The sequence below is a fragment of the Populus trichocarpa genome, chromosome 13, assembly GCF_000002775.5.
Source record: "Populus trichocarpa isolate Nisqually-1 chromosome 13, P.trichocarpa_v4.1, whole genome shotgun sequence".
In the NCBI taxonomy this organism is placed as follows: Eukaryota; Viridiplantae; Streptophyta; class Magnoliopsida; order Malpighiales; family Salicaceae; genus Populus; species Populus trichocarpa.
Genome location: NC_037297.2, coordinates 9,454,823 through 9,478,534, shown reverse-complemented (window position 1 = coordinate 9,478,534; position 23,712 = coordinate 9,454,823). Strand labels below are relative to the sequence as shown.

General features: G+C 35.6%; 1 long non-coding RNA gene across 7 annotated transcripts; it reads left to right on the top strand.

Annotated features, from left to right (window-relative positions):
- The first annotated feature begins 12,911 nt into the window (after positions 1–12,911).
- LOC18104275 (uncharacterized) lies at positions 12,912–22,934 on the top strand. Of its 7 annotated transcripts, none has more exons than XR_002977230.2 (10): positions 12,917–13,202; positions 13,300–13,490; positions 13,894–14,006; positions 14,797–14,967; positions 15,853–15,966; positions 16,201–16,391; positions 18,443–18,556; positions 18,757–18,988; positions 21,005–21,165; positions 21,325–22,934. It is a non-coding gene; the product is annotated as an uncharacterized LOC18104275 (long non-coding RNA). The 7 variants fall into 7 exon arrangements; XR_008057063.1 differs by lacking the exon at positions 15,853–15,966 and adding an exon at positions 19,433–19,488 and having other exon boundaries at positions 12,920–13,202; XR_002977228.2 differs by lacking the exon at positions 15,853–15,966 and having other exon boundaries at positions 12,912–13,202; positions 19,433–21,165.
- The last annotated feature ends 778 nt before the right edge of the window (positions 22,935–23,712 follow it).

Here is a 23,712-nt window from a genome sequence, read left to right as displayed (position 1 = left end):
GGGTTCTTTGCCAATGCGATTGCTGATCGATTGTCAATATAAATCTCCGTAGGATTTTCTTGAGGAAATCCCAAAAACTTCAGCATATTCCTTAACCATATTGAGTGGCATACGACTGAGTTGGCAGCAACATACTCAGCTTCACAGCTTGATAATGTTACAATCGATTGCTTCTTGGATGACCATGTGAAAGATGTGTCTCCCATGAAAAAGACAAACCCTGTTGTGCTTTTCCTTTCATCCAAATCTCTACCCCAATCACTATCCGAGTAGCCTACAAGATTAAAGTCTTTACTTGAGGTATAAAACATACCTTCATTCATTGTGCCTTTGATGTAGCGAAGAATTCTCTTGGTTGCATTCAAGTGAGACTGGTTTGGCGTCTCCATGTATCTGCTGACGAGTCCGACTCCATAGAGTATATCCGGTCTGGTACATGTCAAGTACCTTAAGCTTCCTACTAAGCTTTTGAAGTAAGTTGGATCAACATTTCCAACCTTACTCTTCCTCAATTCCACTCCATTCTCAACTGGAGTTGATACCGGATTGCAGCTTTCCATCTTGAACCTTTCAAGAATATCTTTGGTGTAACCGCTTTGGGATACAAAAATCCCTTCTTCTTTCTGCGTTACTTCCAAACCAAGAAAATGTGACATTAGACCAATGTCAGTCATCTCAAACTCATGTACCATGTTTTGTTTGAAGTCGTCAAACATGGTAGGGTTATTGCCGGTGAATATCAAATCTTCAACATACAGGCACGCAAATAAGATGCTGCCATCTGCTCCTTTCTTCACATATATGGCGTGTTCATATGGACATTTCTCAAATCCATTATCTTGAAAATACCTGTCAATTCTGGTATTCCAAGCACGCGGAGCTTGCTTCAAACCGTAGAGAGCTTTCTTCAACTTGTATACTTTGCCTCACATTGATCATCCAGATGAAGTCTGTGAAAGTTGTGTCCTCGGAGAAACCACTTGTGGTGGGAGAAACCACTTGTGGTGGTTTTGAAACACTCGGAAGGGATAAAACACACTATTTTATTTCCAGAAACAAATAGCTTACAAACACAAAAAGCTTAATACACGCCCTCTCTCTTTCTCTATAGTGTTTCTCTCTAATCTCTCCACTGTGGAATGATCAAAACTTGTTTTTGACAACTTTGAAAATTCAGATATCTCCCAAAACACTTCTGTTTTCTGACGAACGGGGCTCTGATACCAATTGTTGGTGGGAGAAACCACTTGTGGTGGTTTTGAAACACTCGGAGGGGATAAAACACACTGTTTTATTTCCAGAAACAAATAGCTTACAAACACAAAAAGCTTAATACACGCCCTCTCTCTTTCTCTCTAGTGTTTCTCTCTAATCTCTCCACACAGAATAGCATAAGCTCAGCTTGCTATTTATACACGAATTCAAAACAAGATATTTCAACCTTCAAGTGTGAAGGTAGCTGGCGGCTGGCGGCTGGCGGCATACAGCTGGTGGCTGGCGGCTGGGCGGTGACAGCTGGTGGCTGCCTTCCTTGACCTTCTAGATGGATTGAGTTTAATACAACAGATTGTACAGGTTTACTACTGACATGTACTATTAATTAATTTTATCAAATAAAATGAGGTATTAAGGTATTCAAACTCATAAATCTTACGTCAAGAATGCATCACGATGATCCAATGTTATCCAGCATAAACATGCAAGAACGCAACATAAACATGCAAGAATGCTACCTCCATTAAGATTGTAGAGACTTGGAATTTAAAGCTTCTTTTCTTCCCAATGGGTTGTTGCAAGCCTTATACTCTTGTGGAATTTGAAGGCTTCTACCTCACAAATCTTACGCCATTACATCTCAGAGACAGTAGATGGAATATTACAAGAAAACATTCTTCACCGATTGATGAACTGCAGAAAACATCACACTGTGAGTCCGATCAAATTCTACTCAGCAGAAACTTGCAGCTGCTAACTTGTCTTTTCTTAATTAGAGTGATTGGGAGTTTATTGGAGTTAGCATGCTGCTTGGGGAATGGTAGGTATTATAGAATGTACTTATATAGGAAATATTGTATATAGAAAATATTGTAGACATACTTTTATGTGGTAACCTCCACCATTACTATTGTATATTGCCCTACATATATATATAAAAAGGGTTGGCTAACCATTAGGTTAAGCCTTCCAATTATTCTCAACTTGGTATCAGAGTATTCTGCCGTCAGAACTCTTTTCTCCCTTCCTCCCTTTGCAGCCGACCCTCTCTTTATTTTCTCTACATGGATTCTACTGCTGCCGCCGACTTCTCCCTCTCCACAGGTGGTGCAGCACAGCCGGCCAACCATCCCCAAGCTGCTGCCGCCGGTGCTTTTTCTTCCCCACATCAGCCTCCACTTGCAGAGCTTGTCTCTGATTCTTCCTCCCAAGTCCCTGTCGTTCCTTTACCTCTCATAGGAACCCACACTACAACTATTGTTCCTTTAGTGAACACTCACCAAGTTGTTTCGCTAAAACTTACGAACATAAATTATCTCTATTGGAGAATGCAGATGAAGCCATATCTCCTTGGTCAATGTGTTTTTCACTTTGTTGACGGCTCAGTGTCGTCCTCCATCTCATATTTTTGACAACTCTGCTGGTTCTTCCTCTATCATCAACCCTTCTTTTTTTCATTGGAAGCAACAGGATCAACTTATTTTGAGTGCTTTGCTCTCCTCTCTCTCCGTGGATGTGTTGCATCTCGTGGTAGATTGTTCTACTTCGTATTGTGTTTGGCGCACTCTTGAGAAAGCGCTTGCCTCTCCGTCTAATTCTAGCATCATGTAACTCCATGGCTCCTTTCAAGACCTTCGACAAGGTGACTCATCGGTTAGTCTATACATGCAGCAAGCCAAATCGTTATTTGATGAATTGGCTGCTGCTGCTGGTCGCCCCATGTCTCTTGAAGATTTCAACCTTTATGTGTTTCGTGGCCTTCGTGGTGAGTTCAAAGACTTGGTAACGAGTCTCATAACCAAGGCAGAACCGTTATCCTATGCTGATCTTCACAGCCACCTTCTTACCCATGAATTTTTGTACAAGAACTCTTTCCATTCCATGGTTATCGCTCCCTCTCTGCTGTCTTCTTCTTCTCTGCCGCAGCAGCTACCTCTGCTGCCAACACCCCAGTTTTCTGCACACCATGCTATGTCTCATCACAGCCTCAACTTCAGCCGCAACAGGGGTTGCTCTAGAGGTAATTGGCGTCCCCACATCAACCGTTCTACTCCCAGAACAGGGGCTACTTTGCTGCAGATTGGCAGCCAAACCACTGGCAGCAAACCAGACACCATTCCAGTGCTGGGCAGTGGTCTGGACAGCAGCATGTACACTACCAATTGTGCTCCGGATTTGGCCACACAGCTCCCCATTGTTCCCAGTTTCGTAGCAGCTCTCCGCAGCCCTCTGCTCATCTTGCTGTTGGGAATATCTCTGCTGCGACTTGGTTCCCCGACACCGACGCAAATCAACACGTCACACCTGATCTTGGAACTCTGACCGATTCTGCACCCTATCTTGGTAATGATTATTTGCATGTTGGTGACGGTAAAGGCCTTGACATATCCCATATTGGACATACTAAATTACATTCCCCAAAACGCATGTTTACATTATCTAATGTTCTCCATGTGCCTCACATTACCAAACCATTGTTATCTGTTCAAAAATTTTGTCGTGATAATCATGTTTATTTTGAATTTCACGCTTCTATGTTTTATGTGAAGGATCTCGTCACCAAGGAAGTTCTCCTTTCCGGTCAGAGTCATGATGGCCTTTATGTCCTCTCCGAGTCTTCTGCCACGTCAGTTCCTCAAGCTTTTTGGTCTCCTTGCATCTCCGCGACTGCCGACCTGTGGCATCGTCGTTTGGGTACTCCAACCCCTCGCATTTTCAATTTGTTAGTTTCCGACAATAAAATCATATGTACTTCTAGACATTCTCTCACTCAGTGTCAAGCTTGTCCTTTAGGAAAGTCGTCCCGTTTGTCATTACGACCTACGGGTCACAAAACTTCTGCCCCACTTGAATTAATTTTTAGTGATGTTTGGGGTTCTGCCCCTATGTTTTCTTCTGATGGCTTCCGCTATTTTTTTATTTTTGTCAATGCGCATACCAAACATATATGGTATTATCCGCTTGTTGTGAAATCTGATGTTTTTTTCACTTTTCAACGTTTTCAAACACTTATTGAGCGTCAGTTTTCTCTTAAAAATAAATCTGTTCAAACTGATTAGGGCGGTGAATATCATAAATTAAATAATTTTTTTTTCAGACCATTGGTATTCATCATTGGTTAATTTGTCCTCATACTCATGAACAAAATGACACTGTTGAACGTCGTCATCGACATATTGTCGAAACTGACCTAACCCTTTTAGGCCAGTGTAGTGCCCCATTGTGATTTTGGAACTATGCTTTTGAATCATCGGTCTACCTTATTAATCGCATGCCTACTCTTGTTCTCCAAAATACATCTCCGTTTGAGTGTCTGTTTCGACGCACTCCTGATTATAACTTCCTACGTATTTTTGGGTGTCTTTGTTTTCCCTTTTTGCGTCCATATCATGCTCATAAATTAGATTTCCGGTCTTCTCCTTGTGTGTTTTTAGGTTATAGCTCATCTCATCTTGGTTATCGTTGTCTTGACTTAGAGTCTGATCGTATTTATGTCTCCCGTTATGTTCGTTTTCATGAAAATGTCTTTCCTTTTGCGAAGTCTGAACAGGTAACATCCTCACCGGTACCTCCCACCCCACCAACCTATCTTCCATCCTTGAACCCTCCTCCATCCTTTCAGCCTACTACTTACCAAACTGGCCCCAACCATAACCCAATTTTGCCCTCTGCCGCACCCCACCAGCCTACCCTTTGGCCCATAGATTCTACCACCCCTTCATCACCATCCCACATTGTCATACTGTCACCACATGCTTGTCTTTCCAATGATCATTGTGCAGGAACAGGTTCTCCATCATCGGATGCGCATGTTCTCAGGTCTGCTGCAACAGAGCAGCCTAGTTCTGTAGCAGATCATCCCAGTTCTGCGGCAGCCTCACCAGTGTCTGCAGTGCAGACCAGTCCCTCCACTGCTTCTCCAGCTGGTCTGCAGCTCTGTGTAGGGGAACTAACAGAACTATGCTGCTGCCAAGGCTATGATTTTGGAACATGGCCTAACCATCAATGCTCCACTCTACAGGTTTGCTTTTCTTCCAGCATGGTTGATAATATTCCGAAGTCGTATAAATATACAAAATTCAATAAAAAAATAATAATGTAAATATGCTAAAAACTACATGATATCCGTGGAATTTAAAGACTTGTACCTCACAAATTTGAAAAAAAAAACACAATACCCATTGAAATAACATTCAAAAGTAAGAAGATATATATTTTTTAATTATTATTAAGGAGTTTATTTGAATTTTTCACATATTTTTAAATTAATTTTTTTTCTGATTTTTAATTATCTTAAAAATCAAGATTTTGATTTTGATTTTTTTTATAATTTTTAACTCAGAATCAATATAGACACCAATTTGATTATTCAGAAGAACACCAATTTGAGGATAAACTGGTTTTTATACAAATTACTTTGGTGACCCATGTTATGTCACATTTAGGATTCAAGGTTAGTTTTTAATACAAGATAATAATGTGCTAACATTATGGATGTATTTTGGGTATCATTATTTTTTTGTAATTGAGAAATGAAATAATATTTTGTATGTTTAATAGAATAAATTTAAAATATATGAATTAATAAATTAAAAACAATTATTACTACTAATTAAATAAAAGTTGATATTCTAGTAAAAACAAAATTTAGTTGAACATGCAAATTAAGTTATAACCCGGATTGTCCTATTTATTTCATATATTTTTATTTATATTTATCATAGAGAATAATTCTAGTTTCTTAGAATAAACAATTAGAGGTTAATTTTTGGTTGCTAAGAACAAATAATTCTTATTTTTATAAATACACAATGTAAATTCAATTTATTTATATAAATTTTTAAAGGATGAAATTCATAGAAAAATTACAATAATCTTTTTAAATTATTATGAAATTGAAAAGGTCAATTACTAATTTTTTAAAGGAACTAAATAATTCAAACAATAAAAGATAGGTTATTAATGAAAATCCATATAAAAATAAAATAAATAAATAAGAGAGGGAATTAGTTATGATTTAAATAAAAAGATTAATCAAATTTTATTTTTTAGAAAAAAGGCGAAGTGGTGTTGGGTCTACAAGCCAAGTGATATGATCTATACAAGGGTTGAACAATCAAATTCGGTCTTTGACATAACGTTTTCTACTATTCAGTTTAATACTAACGAGCATAACTCTCAATCCAACCGTTGGATCGAGATGAAATTTTACTAGAAGTTTCCAGATGTATTTTTCTATAGTGGGTTAAGATTTCAAGTTAATCAAAATTCAAAAAGACCTCATACTATAGGTCGAAAGGTGGTGTACAAGTTTTGTTATTTGTTGCCTCACAACTTATGGATTTTTTTATTTGGAAAAGATTCTTTTCCTAATGATCGAACGATATTCAACAATTTATTTTGGAGAGTTTATAGTCATACAATGAGGATTAATGCGAACAACAACCTTACATACTTGAAGAGGAAAAGCTACAATCTTAACCAATGAAGGCAACAAAGGGGCGACAATTTCATATTTGATTCCCCTAGCTTATATGAGATTTCTAAGGGGTAGAAATTTTTATACTAGCCTCTCCAGGATATAATTTCAAATATAAGACTATTTAAGTTAGTGTATTATAATATCTTAGGTTCTTTTATTCCTATATGTGCGACAACTTTGGTATAAGAGTCACACTTGTTTATAAATACTCCTTTGTAAGAACTATTTTTGTGTGGAATGATTATTGTTACTTTTATCGCAACCTTGTGTTTGTGTGTGTGGGGATACTCGTGTTTTTTAGGTCTTGAAAGAATTGAATATAATTTTATCAAAGAATATCTATTTTCGTGATATCTTTCTTATACTTATCGTTCATGATTCGCTAATCATTGGGTGGGGGTTTAAATTCCAATAGTTCTAGTGCACAGTTCAAGGTAATTATTGTGACACACTATCCTATCAAATCTTATTTTTTGCCTTCTAGGATTGCGTCAATCTTGCTTTTGGATTTATGGATCTTTATATCCACGATGTTGCATCAATTGGCAATAGAGCTTGACTTTATAGATTAGGTTATATCCCTTTTTAATTATTTTGTTTAGGTTTTATTTTCATGTCAAATCTACTTGTTTCTATCCACCTTTATTTTAGTTAAGTTTGTTCTATTATGTTTTGTTTTTTCTTTGTCTTTGTTATCCAATTAGTGTTTATTTTGATCTTGAAAAAAAAAACATTATTAATTCTATCTAGATTAGTCTACTGAAAAGAAAAAAAAAAGGTGGAGAAAAATGGAAAATTTAGAGGGGCTATTAGAATAAGTTATTTGTTAAAATTACAAAGTTAGTTCGTTGACTCTTAAAATCAGTCTTTTTCATTGCTATTTGGCTTGGTTTTGGGTTATTATAAGATTTTTCACCTTAAATCAATTTGGGTTCATCGATTGAGATTTAAAATTTAAAATTATGATATGTATTCTAAGGAAACATTAATACCAAGGGAGAGAGACAAACATATAAGGGTTCTAGCTAAAGAACATAAAAGTCTATCTCATATTGATGTGAAACCCATGAACATAAAAATCCAAAAATCCACATCGAAGTAGATGATAAACTTGAAAAACTAAAAATCAAAGTTCGTGAGATAAACCTTGACACAAAGATAACCCTGTACCTGAACACCAAAAATATTAAAAATTGAACTTGAAGGATGTGTGTTAATTGTCATGTCATCAACAATATTATGATAAAGTATATACACCCAATTCTTAGACTTGATGATATGTTAGATGAATTGCATGGGTTTTGTATGTTTTCTAAGATTGATTTGAAAAGTGGTTATCATCAAATAAGAACGGAAGATAGAGATGAATGGAAAACTACCTTTAAAATATATATGGTTTGTATCAGTAGTTAATTATGCCTTTTAGACTTACTAATACATCTAGTACTTTTATGAGATTAATGAACCATGTTTTATGCTATTTTATAGGTAATTTTATTGTGGTTTATTTTGATGATTTTTTAATTTATAATAAGAATTTAGAGGAGCATGTTAAACATTTAAAGAATGATTGGTTGTTTTGTGAAAAAAAATTATATGCTAATCTAAAAAGGTGTGACTTTTGCGAGGAACATATTGTGATTCTTAGATATATTAATGCAAAAGGTATTGAGATGAATGATGAAAAGGTTAGCGTTATTCAAGAATGGTCTAAACCTAAGTCAATCACTAAGGTAAGAAGTTTCCATAGTTTGGCTAGTTTTTATACAGGATTTGTTAAGGATTTCAATACTACAGTCACACCTTTAATTGAGATAGTTAAGAAATATATGGGTTTTAAATGAGGCAAAGAACAAGAGCATACTTTTAATTTATTAAAGAAAAAATTAATTTTGGCTCAATTATTATCATTGTATGATCTTACAAAAACTTTTTAGATTATATGTGATGCTTTAGGGATATGTATTGGAGTTGTTTTAATGCAAGAAAAAAGATCCATAACTTATTTTTGTGACAATCTCATTAGTGCAAGATTGAAATATCCTACTCATAAGGAACTTTATGCTTTGATAAGAACTTCAGAGATTTGGCAATATTATTTATGGCTTAAGAAGTTCATAATTCATACTGATCACGAGTCTTTAAAACATCTTAAGGGACAATAGAAGTTAAATTGTTGGGATGAGATCAAATCTCTTATGAGAAGGAGATTTGTGCCTAACTATTATTATAGAGAATCGTATCAAATAATGCAGAGTTTAAGTCAAGGTACAAAGAGTGTTGATTGGTACTTTTAGGAGATGAAACTTGTTATAATATGAGCTAATGTTGAGAAGGATAAAGAGGTTATTATGGATAGATTTATTAATGGCCTTAATTGTGATATAGATCATATTATGTGGAGTTGAAGGTATAGTGCACATGGCCATAAAAAAGGAGAAACATCTTAAATAGAAGGGTACCATTCAACAAAGCCAACCATTAGGCCTTTCAACACCTTGGAAACCCAATTAGAAGGTTAACATTGAAGGTGGTCCATCACAGCCAAATAAGGAGGGTAAGGCTAAATACCCTAGAGAGAAGAAAGACATCTTAGTCATTGTTAAAAGTAATAATGTTACTCCTACTTCTCGTAACTATGACATTGAGTACTTTTATTATTTGGGTTTTGGTCATGTTGCTTCATAGTGTCCAAACAAAAGATTCATGGTTATAAAAGATAATAATGAAGTCGAGACCAATGGGGAGGATGAAAAGGAGAAGATGACACCATTGAAGGATGCTGATGATATTTGTGTTGAAAATTTGGTTAAGGGAGAGGCACTTATGGTGAGGAAAGCATTGAATATGCATGTCAAGGTGGATGATTTAGAAGGTTAGAAAAAGAACATATGCCACATAAGATGTCATGTTCAGAATAAGGATGTAACTTAATTATAGATGGTGGTAGTTTCATTAATGTAGCTGTACTGAATTGATGGAAAATTTAAACTTACACACTACCAAACATCTCATACCTTATAAATTATTGTGGTTGAATGATAGTGGTGAAGTGAAAGTGAATAAGCAGGATTTAGTTGCTTTTTCTATTGGTAAATATTGTGATAAGATGTTATGTGATGTTGTGTCAATGCAAGTTAGTCATTTGTTACTTGGTAGACCATGATAGTATGATATGAGAGCTATACATGATGGAGTGACAAATAGTATCCCTTTAAGATGAATGGAAGACCTATAACTCTTGTATTTTTGACATCTAAGCAAATATTTGAGGAGAAACTGAAATTGAAGAAGGAAAAGATGGTTGGAAATAAGAGCTTGTATATTAAAGGGACCTTCTTTGATAACAAGGTTCTTCTTGGTTTTAATGATGATGCTATTTTTTGGATTTGTTCTAATTTTTTGACCTTATAAGATGTTTTTCATGATACATATTCGAGCTTAAATCTTTTTAAAGAATAGGAGGATGATATAAACTAAGTCATGTCCGAATTTGATCTTAAAATTTTTGCTGACTAGTTTTGCGATATTAGACATATCTCTCAAACTGTACATCAGATTGAGCTGACATTATAAAGGGAGATACTAGACATATGAAAATATATTATGTTACATGTCCAGTTCAAATGAAGTTCGGGAACATATTATTTTAAAAGGTTAAATTACTAGACAATCTTGTCAAATTTGTCAAACTAGACGTTCGAGTACTGTTTGGAACATATCTGCAACTATAGGTGGAATTGTATTGTGATTCAAATTGGGATACAAACTAGATATCTCAATATTTCCAACCATATATGATAGGCCCAATAATTTATCCAAATAAAAAAGAACAACATGTTTGAAGTAAAGACTGAAATTTGTCATGAATGTGCTAAAATTAAAGATTCGGGCTGTATAGAGAAATTTTAACATAAAGACTTTGTTTTTATTATCCTAACCATTCTAAGATCTAAATCTTAGTATCACATTTGTTTCTTTGTATCTTTAATACCTGAGGGTATACTCTACTGTGTAGTTTTACACCCCTAAATATTAAAGTCTACAATTAAACCCTAACACTTTAAATATAAAATGAACAAAATGATTGGTGAAGAATTTTTTATATTTTGGTCAAACCCTAACTGATAATCATAAATTATTTACGATATTTATTTTTGTATTTTAAAACATGAGAAAGATGCATTTTTTTATTTTTTATAAAAATATGTTTAGAAAAATTTTAGGATTTAGCCATATGCACGAAAACAAAAAAAAAATAAAGAGGAAATTAACTTATATTTTTTTAAAAAAATTAATTTTAAATTTTAAATTTTTTTTGAAGAAAACCGAGTATTTTTAATGTCGGGTCAGTATCTTATAATGTAAATATACAGCCTGATATTATATAAAATTATTAGAAAAACATACGGAGGGGACCATAAATATTTTTATAATGCCATTTGAAAATTTTGAAGTTTTTTTAATTTTTTATATATTAGTATTATAATAATATTATTATTATTATAAAATATATTGGGTTGGGCCGAAACTAGTCCAATTTGACTCAGTCAGGTTAGGTCATCTGGCGACCTAACAAGCATTTTTATAGGCTGGACCCAACCCAGACATATGGGTTGGGCTGAAACGGGTCAATGCCCCGAGCCACATGGTTGTTGGCTCGCCCAACAACCATGTTAATTAATTTGTCCTATGCATGCACAACGAATTCCTGTTCTGCATACAGCGGCTGCTCTTATGGTGGGGGGAGTTTTACATGGAGTAGGGGTATCGTGGCTGGTGATCCTACTGGTGGTGCACGGCGTAGCTGGAGGAAGTAAAACCGGTGGCTGGTGTTGGTTGTTGAAGGTGGCGCTAGTGGAAGAAAGATCTATAGTGGAAAGAACAAAAAATCTACAGTGGTTATTCCTTATATGGAGGTTGTCGGCTGGTGGTTGTGTTGACGACTCATGGTGGAGTTGTTGGTGGAGAAGCAAGTGGCGAGGTGGTTGGTTGTTGTAGAGGCCAAGGTCGTCATAGCAAAAGAGAATAAAAACAATAATGGCATATAAACTAGGGGGAAGGCTAGTTTTTTTTCAAGTTTGACCTCAGATTTTCTGCCCCCTCATGGCATGGAATCAACCCTTATTTATAAAGAGTGGAAGATGGACACTTTATCTCTTTTGGGGGCAAATCTTGGCTCTTGATTCGAACCGGAAGGATCTCAACTGTTGGCTCAAAGTGGTCATCATAAACTGTTAATTTTGGCAATTGAAGGCTACTTGAGTTGGTCTCTTTGGGTCGGCACCACGACTGTCGTGGTGTCAAACAACCAGAAAAGATCATACCAGGGTGTAATCAAATGTCAGGCCATTATTTTTGTGCAAATTTTGTCAAATTTTATGGAGGGATAGAACATTAAATGCCCCTGAAAAGTAGCTCCTGAGTAGTTTTTTCAGGCTCAAACAAAGAAAAAAATGAATAGTAACCAAAACAGAGTTTTTTTGGTAAAGTTCAATTTGGTCATTCAATTTGTGATTTCTCTCAATTACACCCTTGATTGGTTTCAAACTTTCAATTTTGTGCAATTTTCCCATGTCAAACTTCAATACCAACCCGAATTCTAGTGTCGTTTTTTCAAATTAGTCATTGGTTTTGAATTTATGCAAATTGACCCTCAATTACCATTAAACTTTCAATTTCACCCCTGATTTCTATCAATTGAGCACTCATAGTTTGATGCCTTTTGCAAAATGGTCCTTAGTTACGAATTTCTTTAATATATTCCTTAATTGACCCCAAAACTTTGATTTTCTTGCAATTTTACCCCTGATTTAAACAAATTGACTTGGTAAAAATTAAATTTGGTCTCCTAAAATTCTAATCTTCTCAATTAAACCCAAATTTGGCTCACAAACTTAATTTTTCACCAATTAAACCTCTAATAAAATTAATTTGACTCATTTAAAGTATAATTATGTTCTTGTACCTAATTAAATTTTTTAATTGGATCCAAATTAATTCTTTAACATAATTAAAGTTTTAATTTGGCTCTGGCCTATTAAAAATTAAATTATATCCTTGGTCAATTAAAAATTAATATGATATTATTGTAATGAATTTTTTGAGTATTGGAACAAGTTTTTTAACAATTTAGACCCACCACCGAAGATCTTTATCCACCGAGAAAGCCCATATGATCCTTATAGCTTCATCACAAAGATTTCTAGCCAAAGGAAATACTGGCGGAATTGAACATGTCCCCTTTTATCTATGTAAGAATCAAGAAATAAAATAAATAAAAATGGGGTTGAGAAGAAAGGAAGGACTGAAAAAGAGATCATAGGAAAAAAAAAAAAAAAACTTGTAAAACTGCTCTTCAACCCACTTTTCAACCGTTTCCTTTAACGATAAAACAAAAATCAAGACATTGTGTGAATGCGATGTGACTAAACCTAGCAGGCAGTCTTCTCTCTCTGCACAGCCAATAGCTCTCTCTCCTGGATTTGTTGCTTGAAGAAGATAGGTTTCCTTACAAACCCTCGCCCCCTTTTTTTTCTTTTATTTTTTTTTAACTTTTGCTTCTTTCACAATTCACCTTTTAATTAAAATTTTTGTTTTAGGGAGAGAAGGAGAAGAGGAAAGATCATCATTATCTTAGCCGTTAATTCTAAAAGGAGCTGTATTGATTGACAATTGATCCAATGGACACTGCAGCGAGTCAATCACCATCGTCTCCATCAATTATGTTTTATGATTTTCTTTATAAAATGCGAAACCCTGCTTCACTCAATCTTGTCAAGTCTATTAAAAGGTTTCTTTCTTCTTCTAATTTTCAACTAATTTGATTGTGTTTAATAGAATTGTATTGCTAGGGTTTATTATTTTTTAATTGAATTGTGATCGCCAATTCTGCCTTCTTTTATATATATATATGTATGTATATATATATGTATGTATTTCTGAGGAATATATATTTTGCGAGATTATATATTTTTAATGGAATCAGAATTGATTTTTTTATTAGGCTTTATTGATTTTTGTATCTTGTCCGAATCGGATTTTGATGGTGTTCTCTTTCTTATATAGCAATTTGTACCGAATTTATTTTTATTTTATAAGTTGTTTTTGCAGTTAACATTTTTTATAGGAGGGTTTTTTTTGTAAGTTCTCGAGATGGTTATAGGTTTTAATGAAGGAGATTTAATCTGTTTCAGCTTCATTGTATCATTCCTATTTTCGTATGCCAGCCCTGAAAACAATAGCAAAAAGGTACAAGAGTTTTTCTGGACAATGGAAGCAGCTATCATTGAACATCCGTTATGAGCAGGTGCCCCTGATGATGAATTTGATTCCTCAATGAATCTCTTACAATTCCTATGCATATGTTTTACTTGGAATGGTATTTTAATTGTTTTAGTTCAAAGATACGATAGAAAACATGGTTTGGGACTTGGCAGAAAGGAAGTGGTAGGATATGGAATGCATAAATTTCCTTTGAAAGAAATAGAATTATTTGAACCAGAAGTGGATGGAAACTGGGAGGAAAAACTACTTCCATGAGTTTTCCCTTGACTACTTTTTCCCTCCCTTCCTAAGTTCAATCTCTTATTAAACAAGTGTTGATGAGAATAACACCCTTTCCTTCCCATATCTTTCTGTTGTTTGCCCTCCCAAGCTTCTACTGATTCAAGCATACAACCCTTGCCATCTGCTAGTAAGTATGATGGATTGCGTACCCTTGCTGCTTGAAGCTCTAAGCCAACTTAAGTTCATCGAGGTCATCGTGGCTTGTAGCATCTGACTCTGACATTAGATGAAAACTTGATATGATTTCTACTAGCTTTTAGTGTATATAGATAGATATGCCTATTATTTTATATCTCATATCTTCTACTTATGTATTGTGTTTTTAATGTATATGCATATTATAATGTAACAGTTCCCAAAGTATTGGAATGCTGTCTGTTATTTTACTTTTAAGTTTTTGCGTCTTCTGTAAATCTTTGTAGCTTTGTGCTGCGCTCCGCAGAATATGTTAACAGATTGTTTTATTTTGAATTTCAAATGCATGCAATTTATTTTGCTTGTTGGTCATCTCTTGCATTTATATAACACAGGGATTGGAGAAATATGTCATGAAAAAATTGTTCTCCTGAACATTTGCTACTTCTCCTGAGGATTTGGAGATTGACCAAGAGATCTCAGAGATGATACACTTTTTGCAATCCTTTTTGCGGTCTGAGCATTTGGATATTCCTGCATTTCTTCAGAATGAAGCTTCATGGCTGGTATGCGTGCTAGCCTATTTTGACTGTTAGGATATGTTATCACATTCATATTGATGCAAAACTGCTTGATTTACTTCCATTAACTGTCAGTAATCTGATTCTTGGTGCACAGCACGATGCCATAAAGTAAGAAGCTTTTGACTGATGATACTTCTGTGGCCATGCTGCAGTTAGTTTTATATTGACCGCTTTTATATTCTTCTTTCTCAGCCTGACATGTTACTCTTGGGCTGAACTTTGCATTTTACTTGCTTCCATATAAACACATAAATTCAGCATTAATAGTTAATACATATTTTCTCACTACTCATTTCTTTAACAAAGCTATTCCTTTATCATCTAATGCATTGATATTGTCTGTCCATGGGCTGAGACAGATTGCTAGAAATTTTGTTGTACTTGAATTTGCAGTGCAAAAAGTTCCAGATATCTCTTTACTTTAGTTTGTTATTGTGAAAAATGGAACAACCTTCGGAACCAAACTAGTTTTAAGACCTTATGTGTCAAATTCAACTTATCACTTCGCCTAAAACACTGTTAAGGATACTTTACCAGTAGCAAATGATATTCTAAGCTTCCATATCTTCTTCATTTCATCACCAGGGGGGTCTTCTTTGTGCCGAATGTTTTATCTTAAGTCTCACAGAAAGTCTACTTTGGATAATATTGTTACATTTGATGATTTTGTTTTGTTTGGACAATATTGTTGCATTTAGTAAAGAGCAAATAAATCATGCTGAGAAATGAATAGCTATATGTGGCCTTGTTTAGTGGGAGAGATTAAAGAGTTTGTTGGCATTTCATTGATCTCACTGGACGCCTACAACTCTAATTTTTTTTTTTTAACCTAATAGATATTATTAAAAAAGAGAATATAACATGCAGGAGCAATGCCAACTTACTGTGTGGAAGTGATCTCATGAATGTGATGTTCAGATAGAGCTAAGATATGCAACTTCTGTGACTAGTCAAGAAGTTTTTGTTATTGCTGCTGTACTGGTAATTTTTTTTCTAAATAGTCCGGGTTGAATGTATTGTTTCGAGAAGTTTCTCTCCATCTTGGAAGTTTCAAAATTGTTAATTGGCATGAGTGCAAAGCCCACAGTTGAGTTCATAATGTAAATGTTTTGTTTTATGACTTTGATGTCTACCCCAATACATTTTTCCCTTCTTCCATCAGTGGTGATACATGCTCCTCTTAAATCATAACAATTTTGTTCCTTCTTTTCCCAGCTTGCAGAAAAGGAATTGCAGAAGATCAACGCTTTTGAAGCTCGGGAGAAGCTTCTCTGTATTATGAGTTGTTGCATGATCATCAACAATTTGCTGCTCAATTCAACAATGTGAGAAAATCAAGTAGTAGGAGGGCCTAATGACTTTCTTCCTGTTCTTATACATGTTACAATCAAGGCAAGATCTCCTTGGTAATAAGCAACTCTTTCTATTGTTGTTTGCCTGTTTTGGACTATCGTTTCTGTGTTTTGATGTGTCAATAGAAAATTGGATAACTAAAAAGCATACTGCAATCATTGTTTGGCATTCTATTTTTTTCCATGTCTTAATTGTCTTTTTTTGTGACATTAGCCCATGCTTCCATACCAGAGAATATGACCGTAATTGGTAATAAATTATTAATTCACATAAAGATACATGGTTGAATATCTTTTCTAGCCTACGTTGATACGCTAATCTGATCTATTTACATAGAATTGATTAAACATTTTTTCCAGAAACTATAAAAGATTTTCAAATTACCCTTATTGTTTTAAAATTCATAAATATTTTTTTAATGACAATATGTAGGTCTGTTATAGCATCGTCAGATCATGATTTGGTTAAAACTAACAATAATAATAAGATAGGCCATGGTGTATCCATACAAGGAACACACGGAAATAGCTATTATATGCTGGAAATAAAACAAAGAAAAATGACGTTAAATAAATTACATGTTAAATATTATGGGTGGAGCTGTAAACCTCCGAATAAAATCTGAAGATATGAGATTCAGCTATTCTTAAAATTCAGAATCTTTGTCTGCATGTTGCTGTTTGTTAAAGAATAAGTAAAATTAACAATTTTCAATTGAACTACCACCTACAGTCATGAGGGTATTTCTTTTTCCTAAGAACTTTCCAAATTTTTGAAAAGAATGTATGACCTCAAACTATTGGTGAATAAATATATTATGAAATTTTGATTTTTGCAGAATTGGTTAAATTTTGTTTGTATATATGTTTTTAATTTAAATACTTGTAGAAAAATACTTCTTTTTTTATGGTGGCATATCTTATATTTGATGGATGGACAGAAATTACTAGCTTATATACTGACATCCACGAGTTTAATGCATAAATCTGCAATAATTCTCTGATTCATAATCAGCATTCATATTCTTGCATTGTCATGGGTTCAATTTCTTCAACACTAGCGATAAAACTAATGCGGTGTTTGCTAGTTCCAAGATTGTTTTGTAGTTATAAAACAGAACAGCATAAAGGAAATTAAAAGTATCAAGACTTTTAGGCATAGTTTAAAGCAGCATCCTGTATTTTTTGTTATGAAATGTCCGCCACAGGCCCGGCATTTACATAAGATGTCAAATAGGCCATTTTTTCTATCAGGATAAACTATTGTTGGAAAGCAATAACTTGAATTATTCTCGTAGTTCCTGAAATGCAATGAAGCATTTTGAATACATTTTTAGTTCCTGAAATGCAATGAAGCATTTTGAATACATTATTTCTCAATTAGCCTCCTGTCGCAACATGTGCACTTAAGATTCCAGTTAAATTAATGCCCTTAGTTGACATAGGGGGGTTTATTCGGAAAAATCGTGGTGGGAAAATGTGTCTATGATCATAAGGAGGCTTATTCAGTCATCTAAGGAGCTGGTGGTAATTTGTAAAAATTATCCAGTTAGTGTCCCACTATTGTAGAGCCCAAGATTCTGGAATTAACTAGCCTCGATAGTTGTTAAATAGTTTGTATATCAAATTCCTGAAGCATTCTGCGTCATTGAGCATGAATGCACACTGTATTAGTTCTTTTTGCTGGTTGAGTCCGAAAGAGCTTCAAATATATAATTGCTTTGCAACTGATGCTCTCATTAACAATAGATGATGTCATTTTGATTTTTGTGAGGCCTTGAGGGACTATGAGGTGATTGTGCAGTTTTAAACCAAGTACCTGGTGAATTTTAATGTGCCCGTCTGATCAAGTGGTGGACTTTTCTGCATGCAAATCTCTATATCTTCTCCTCTCTTTCTTTCCTCACTTTTCTTTTGTCAAAATGTTGGCTTCGCTTGGTTGTCCAATTCTGTGGTGAGGGTATGCTCAAATGGAAATATATGCCAGTATCTTGTTAACTGTGTTCTTGAATCAGCTTATTATTTCACAAATCTTGTTTCATCTAAGTCCTTTATTGTCGAGTTAAATGCCAAATCTCTTTCTTTGGATGTAATTGAATTTGAAGAGAGTATGCGAGCAGCTAGGTTGGACAGCAAGGTATCACAAGTACAAGCTTTACGAGCACAGACAGGTCATGGTCCCCCAACAAGAATGTGTTGCGTGGAAACAAATATAGATGGTGAGATTACGAACTGCCAAATTGTTGCTTACATGTGTAGACTTTTTAGTCAATCGTACTAACTTTCCAACTGGCATTGGTTTTGACTTGTTAGTTCAGTACTTGCTAATTTCCTATTTTTCATGCGTTGAGGTCCTCTTGTTTGGGGGACTGATGCAACTTTCCATCTGATTTGATCTGATTCATCTTTACTGCACCAGGCAGATCAAATTATCCATACATGGAAGCTGAACCTGGTGAATTGACAGTTGAAGATGTGGAAAGATTTCTGAGTGGTACAAAGATGTAGTTACAAAGTACCACTCACCTCTGCAGGGCCGTTTGGCATCCCTCTGCAACCAGAACAGAGCCATCTCATCATGAGATGAAATTTTATTCCAACTTGAGGGACAACTGCAAATGATCCAAGAGGAGAATGAGGTGCACAAATTTGTAAGTGAAATCTTTTCCAGTTAATAGTAATGTGTTTTAATACCCTTAATCTCCAATGCTTTTGATATATATACATATAGCCATCAATGCTTCAATTGCAAAAGGAAATAACTTCTTTCACATCTCTTTTTTTTCTTTTGATAATCCTTGTATGAAGGTCGAAATACAAAAGATTAAGGAACTACATTGGTCAAAAGAGAGGAGAAATCCTAAATAGGCTTTCCAAGAAAACCCCATAAAAAGATACTCGGGACATGGGATTTACAAGTAATATGTACACCTTAAGGTACAATAACTGTCATAGGTGGTCCAGATCTGACACTGACACCATCGGTTCCAGCCCCATCCCTGCTTGTAGATGTTTTGGATTGAAAAATTCTTTTAGATGCCTCTCAGATTTATTGAGGTATGAGTTGATACATCTCATGCACTCAAACTTTTCAGGAATTTCATCACAATTGTCAATCCCAGCGCACCTAGTATGCTGCCAAACACCGCAGGTATCACAAGCTAACATCCTCTCACCATCATCATCCTTAGCTCCACACATGCAATCCACTATCCAATTCTCCTGTCCCTTCTCCATTCGGAAATGGCTAAGTGCATATTTTGATGGGCATGTCCCTTTAATTCGGACAGTTCCACTTTGTCCAACCAGAAACTTAATAGTAATGGAATCCTCAAGAGGCCCATAGTCTACCAATTCACGAGCTTCGAATCTCTTAAGCATGGCATATACTTGTTGAAAAGCTTTGGTGGCTTCAGTTTTTAGGTCAGCAACAGTGGCATTTGAAGGGAGGACAATTAACTCTGGCGGTATAGTTGGGTCTTCTTTTAGATGCTCTGAAAACTCTACATAGCACCAAAGCTGAATGGCAAAAGGGTTATCAACCATCCGCTTATCTGGTCTACAGTAGTCCTTCACGAATTGTTTGCAGTCGAGAAGCTTGGTTGCTGAGTCAATCACATCTTCCCTAGTCACTAGAGGTCTATAGTTTACCATGGTTTCGGGGTGAACCAGGGAATCAAATAAAAATTTCAGATCACCTATGATATGTTCTTTTGATGGCTGATTTGAGTCGAGCCCATTTCCATTGTGTTTGAAACTCGGTGGTTCTAGCCTGTTACATTAGAGAGATGACAGATTGAGTAATGTATTTAGCAAATTTGGAGTGAAAAACAACTGAAACAGTTTGGTGTTAGCATCAACTACCTGAATTCAATATCAAAGGAATTAGGATTGCATCGTGCCCAAACCATTGTGCCGCTAGCTGCCAACTTCCCTCCCAAGTGTTTAAGGCAGTAATCAAGAAGCTCTGGAGATGCTGTTTTACACATGACACCTTTAAGAGCATGCCTTGTAACCCAATTGGTCTTGCCAGATGCCGCAGCCAGTACCTTGATCATTGCTTGTTGTACACGTTCTACATCATCCCTTGTCCACGCACACAATATATTTGCAGCAGGTTTTAAGTTCTTGAGTGTTGCCTTGGATGCTAATGACTCATTGCTTGCATGGATCAGACTAGACAAAAAGGAGAAAAGGTCCTTTATAGTAACAAGCTCCGAGTCTGACAGTGATCGGTAAAATGAAATTAGAGCTTGTAGCCTAGTTTGTGGTCCTCGCCACCGGAATAATAGGGGGGCTAAGGGCACACTTGATATGCTTTCCACTGCTTTCTTGTAAGCATCCAATGTTATTGCAAAGCTTCCACATCCAAATTCATAACCCCAACCACCATACCATGAATGACCCTTGGTGATTGCATTGAGCAATCGGTACTCCATCCCATATTTTCTTGACACATCCATGACGGATATCTTCCTATACAGCAAATGAAGTTAACACACAGTCAGATGCTTCCAATCATAACCAGATGTGAAAAATCTCATCTAAAATTTGTTTGTCCTGCCACCACTAGAGACCTCAAGTGCTCTGTTAATTAACCATGTTATTTATTTGTTAAACCCAAACTCTTTGCTGATTGTTTAGCTAATTATGTATGTTACTAACAGGTCAGTGGTGCACCAACTTTCAGTTCTGATTCATTAAACCAATGAAAGTTGAGAAAAATACTTTAAATATCAAAAGCAATAGTTCAGTATCAAATTTATTGCGCCATTTAGCTGTAACGCAAGACTTGCATGGATGGCAGTGCAGTGTTTGCAAGTTCAAGGTGCGTACCCTTGGCTATATTCATTGTTGGATTCCTGAACCACCATCTCTTCTCAAAAATAGGCATAATATATGTTTTTTTTTTTCATTTTTCATTTTTTTTTAGTTTGTAAAGCTATATACTGGCTCGCATTAACTACTTAGCTACTCTTTTCTCCAGCCAATATTAAGGTTCAATAAAGTTCATGATTGAGTGGAGACTGAGGCGACAAAAAGTGCTCATACGGTAGCAGCAAAGCAAAATACACAAATCAGTGAATTATATAGATCAACAAGAGTACAAACCTTACTGCCAGAGTCTCGCACAGCCTATCCCAAAAGTTCATGATATCAGAACCAGTCAAAACACTGGAACCACCTTCCCTTCCATTAACCAAAAGCAGGTGGCCAAATCCATTGGAGTGAACAACCCCGTGAAGTAGATGAGTGTTATCTTCGAACTGAGAATACACCCAATCTTCAATATCATCTGTGGTAATCACGGTGTCACACCCCTTGCACCTACACCCACCACAAAAACAGCTTCAATCTCAAGATCACAATAAAGAGATTAGGCAACCCAGTAGTGAGTTTTACCTGGATTCTGACGATATGTGCGACCACCGATTGCCGCATCTGTTGCATGATCTCTGATATCCATCAGCAGGGCTGCTGTTGTTAGCTCTTATGATAAAATGGTACCGTTTCTTGCAAACGGGATGTCCACCCCAGCCTTTGGGAAAATAAAAGATAAATAAATAAGAATTTAGCATGCTTAAGGATACGTCTGATTTATTTATTTAATCATTTTTTAGAATCCAAACTTTCAAATACTAGTTCACATTATTATTATCCACAATGTAAAATCTGAGTCAGCATGGGGTTTATTCTTTTATTTTATTATAAATTAAATGTGACGTCATTGCTGACTCGGGTGGGTGGTGAGCCGACTCACCAACGACTCGGCACTGGTTGCAATACACGGATCTAGAAGATCTGGTAACGTCCTCCTCAACAATATCGAGAGCCAGAACGACCGATGAGATATCCGGACCGTCGAGCACCAGATCTCCTATGCGAAACAAGATCTGCCACGTCAACAAGGAGGGAAACAGTGAAGGTGGGAAGGTGACCCGCGCGTGACGTGACAAAAACGCCTTGATGTTGTCCCTGAAGGGAACAGCGGGGGAGACGGAGTCGTCGGCAGACGGAAAAGAGAGGATGTCGTAGAGATTTGCAGTAACCCTGTTATTTCTCCTGGCTCGCTTCATCGGCCTGTCGCTCACTACCGTTGTTCTGGGCTAGTAAGTACGGCTGCGTTTCGCTTCAAATCCGTTCGATGTGTCTGCGTTTTCTTCTGTTTTGTGTGTTCAAAGTGAAATGAATAGCTGGCACAGAGAGAGAGGGGTTTAAGAGAGTGTGTGTGAGGGGAGGAGGAGGAGGAGTGAGGGTTTATGATTTTCGGCTTTGTTTGGTATTCGTGTGGGGAAAAAATAAAGAGGTGGAGGCGAGATGAGAGAGATCTGTTTCGTGTTTTAACTCGTCGTGGTGGTGGTGGATCCCACCGGAAAAGACGGGTCTTTTGGCTGTTCTGCTTTCCTTCTTTTTCTTTTCTCTTTTCGTATGGCGGTTCGAGGATTTTTTTTATTTTTATTTTTCAGATCTCATCTCTTTATTATTTAATTTGCAAATATCACATTTTTCTTTTTATAAGAACAGTATATCCTACTGTATATGTACACAAAAGCAAAGCCATTTTGGATTTACTTTCTTTGTTTTGCCTTCTTTTCATCCATGTGCGCATTTCATTTAAAGGCTACATTACCTTCACAACTCAAAGAAGTGGCCTTTTTATGGTCCTTTCCACTCCCTCTCTTTTTTTTCTTTTCGTTTTCTTTTCTTTTTTCTATCCTTAACTTTTTTTTATTTAATTTTATGAGATAAAGTTTTTAATTTAATTAGAAAGACAAAATTGAGAGTGAGAGAACCAAAATATAAAACACAAAAGATTCTTGGCCAATCTCAAGATTTTTAGAATTTTTATTTTGGTTTAAAAGTCCACTTCGCTCATTTTTCAGTCTCTTAGACGGGGAGAGGAAAAATAATGCAAGAGGAAGTTAGAAAGACAGTAAACAATTACAAAAGACAGATTTTTTATGCATAAAAAGTATTGCAAATACTAACCCTAAATTCACAACTTTATTCTTTGAAAATAACTTTAACAATGGAAGCAAAATTGAAATCTAAAAGCATAAAGGAAAATTACATAATATCCGAAACAAAACAATAAATTCAAAAAAAATCAAGAAAAATAACAAAATTGGCTCAAACATGATTTTTTTTAAGTCTAATTTCAAGAGGTCTAAATGGCACATGATCGATGAAGTTGGCTCCTTATGGAATTAGGCCTCGAGAACCTTCTATAAAAATTTGAGTCTAATCTAACAGTTAGATCTTCTGCTTTTTTTTAACCACTACTTTGACCTAGCACGACTAAGCCTTCTCTTGGGCCTAAATCTGTCTCACTGGTTCATAAAATTATTTATTATGTCATCCACGTAATCTATTT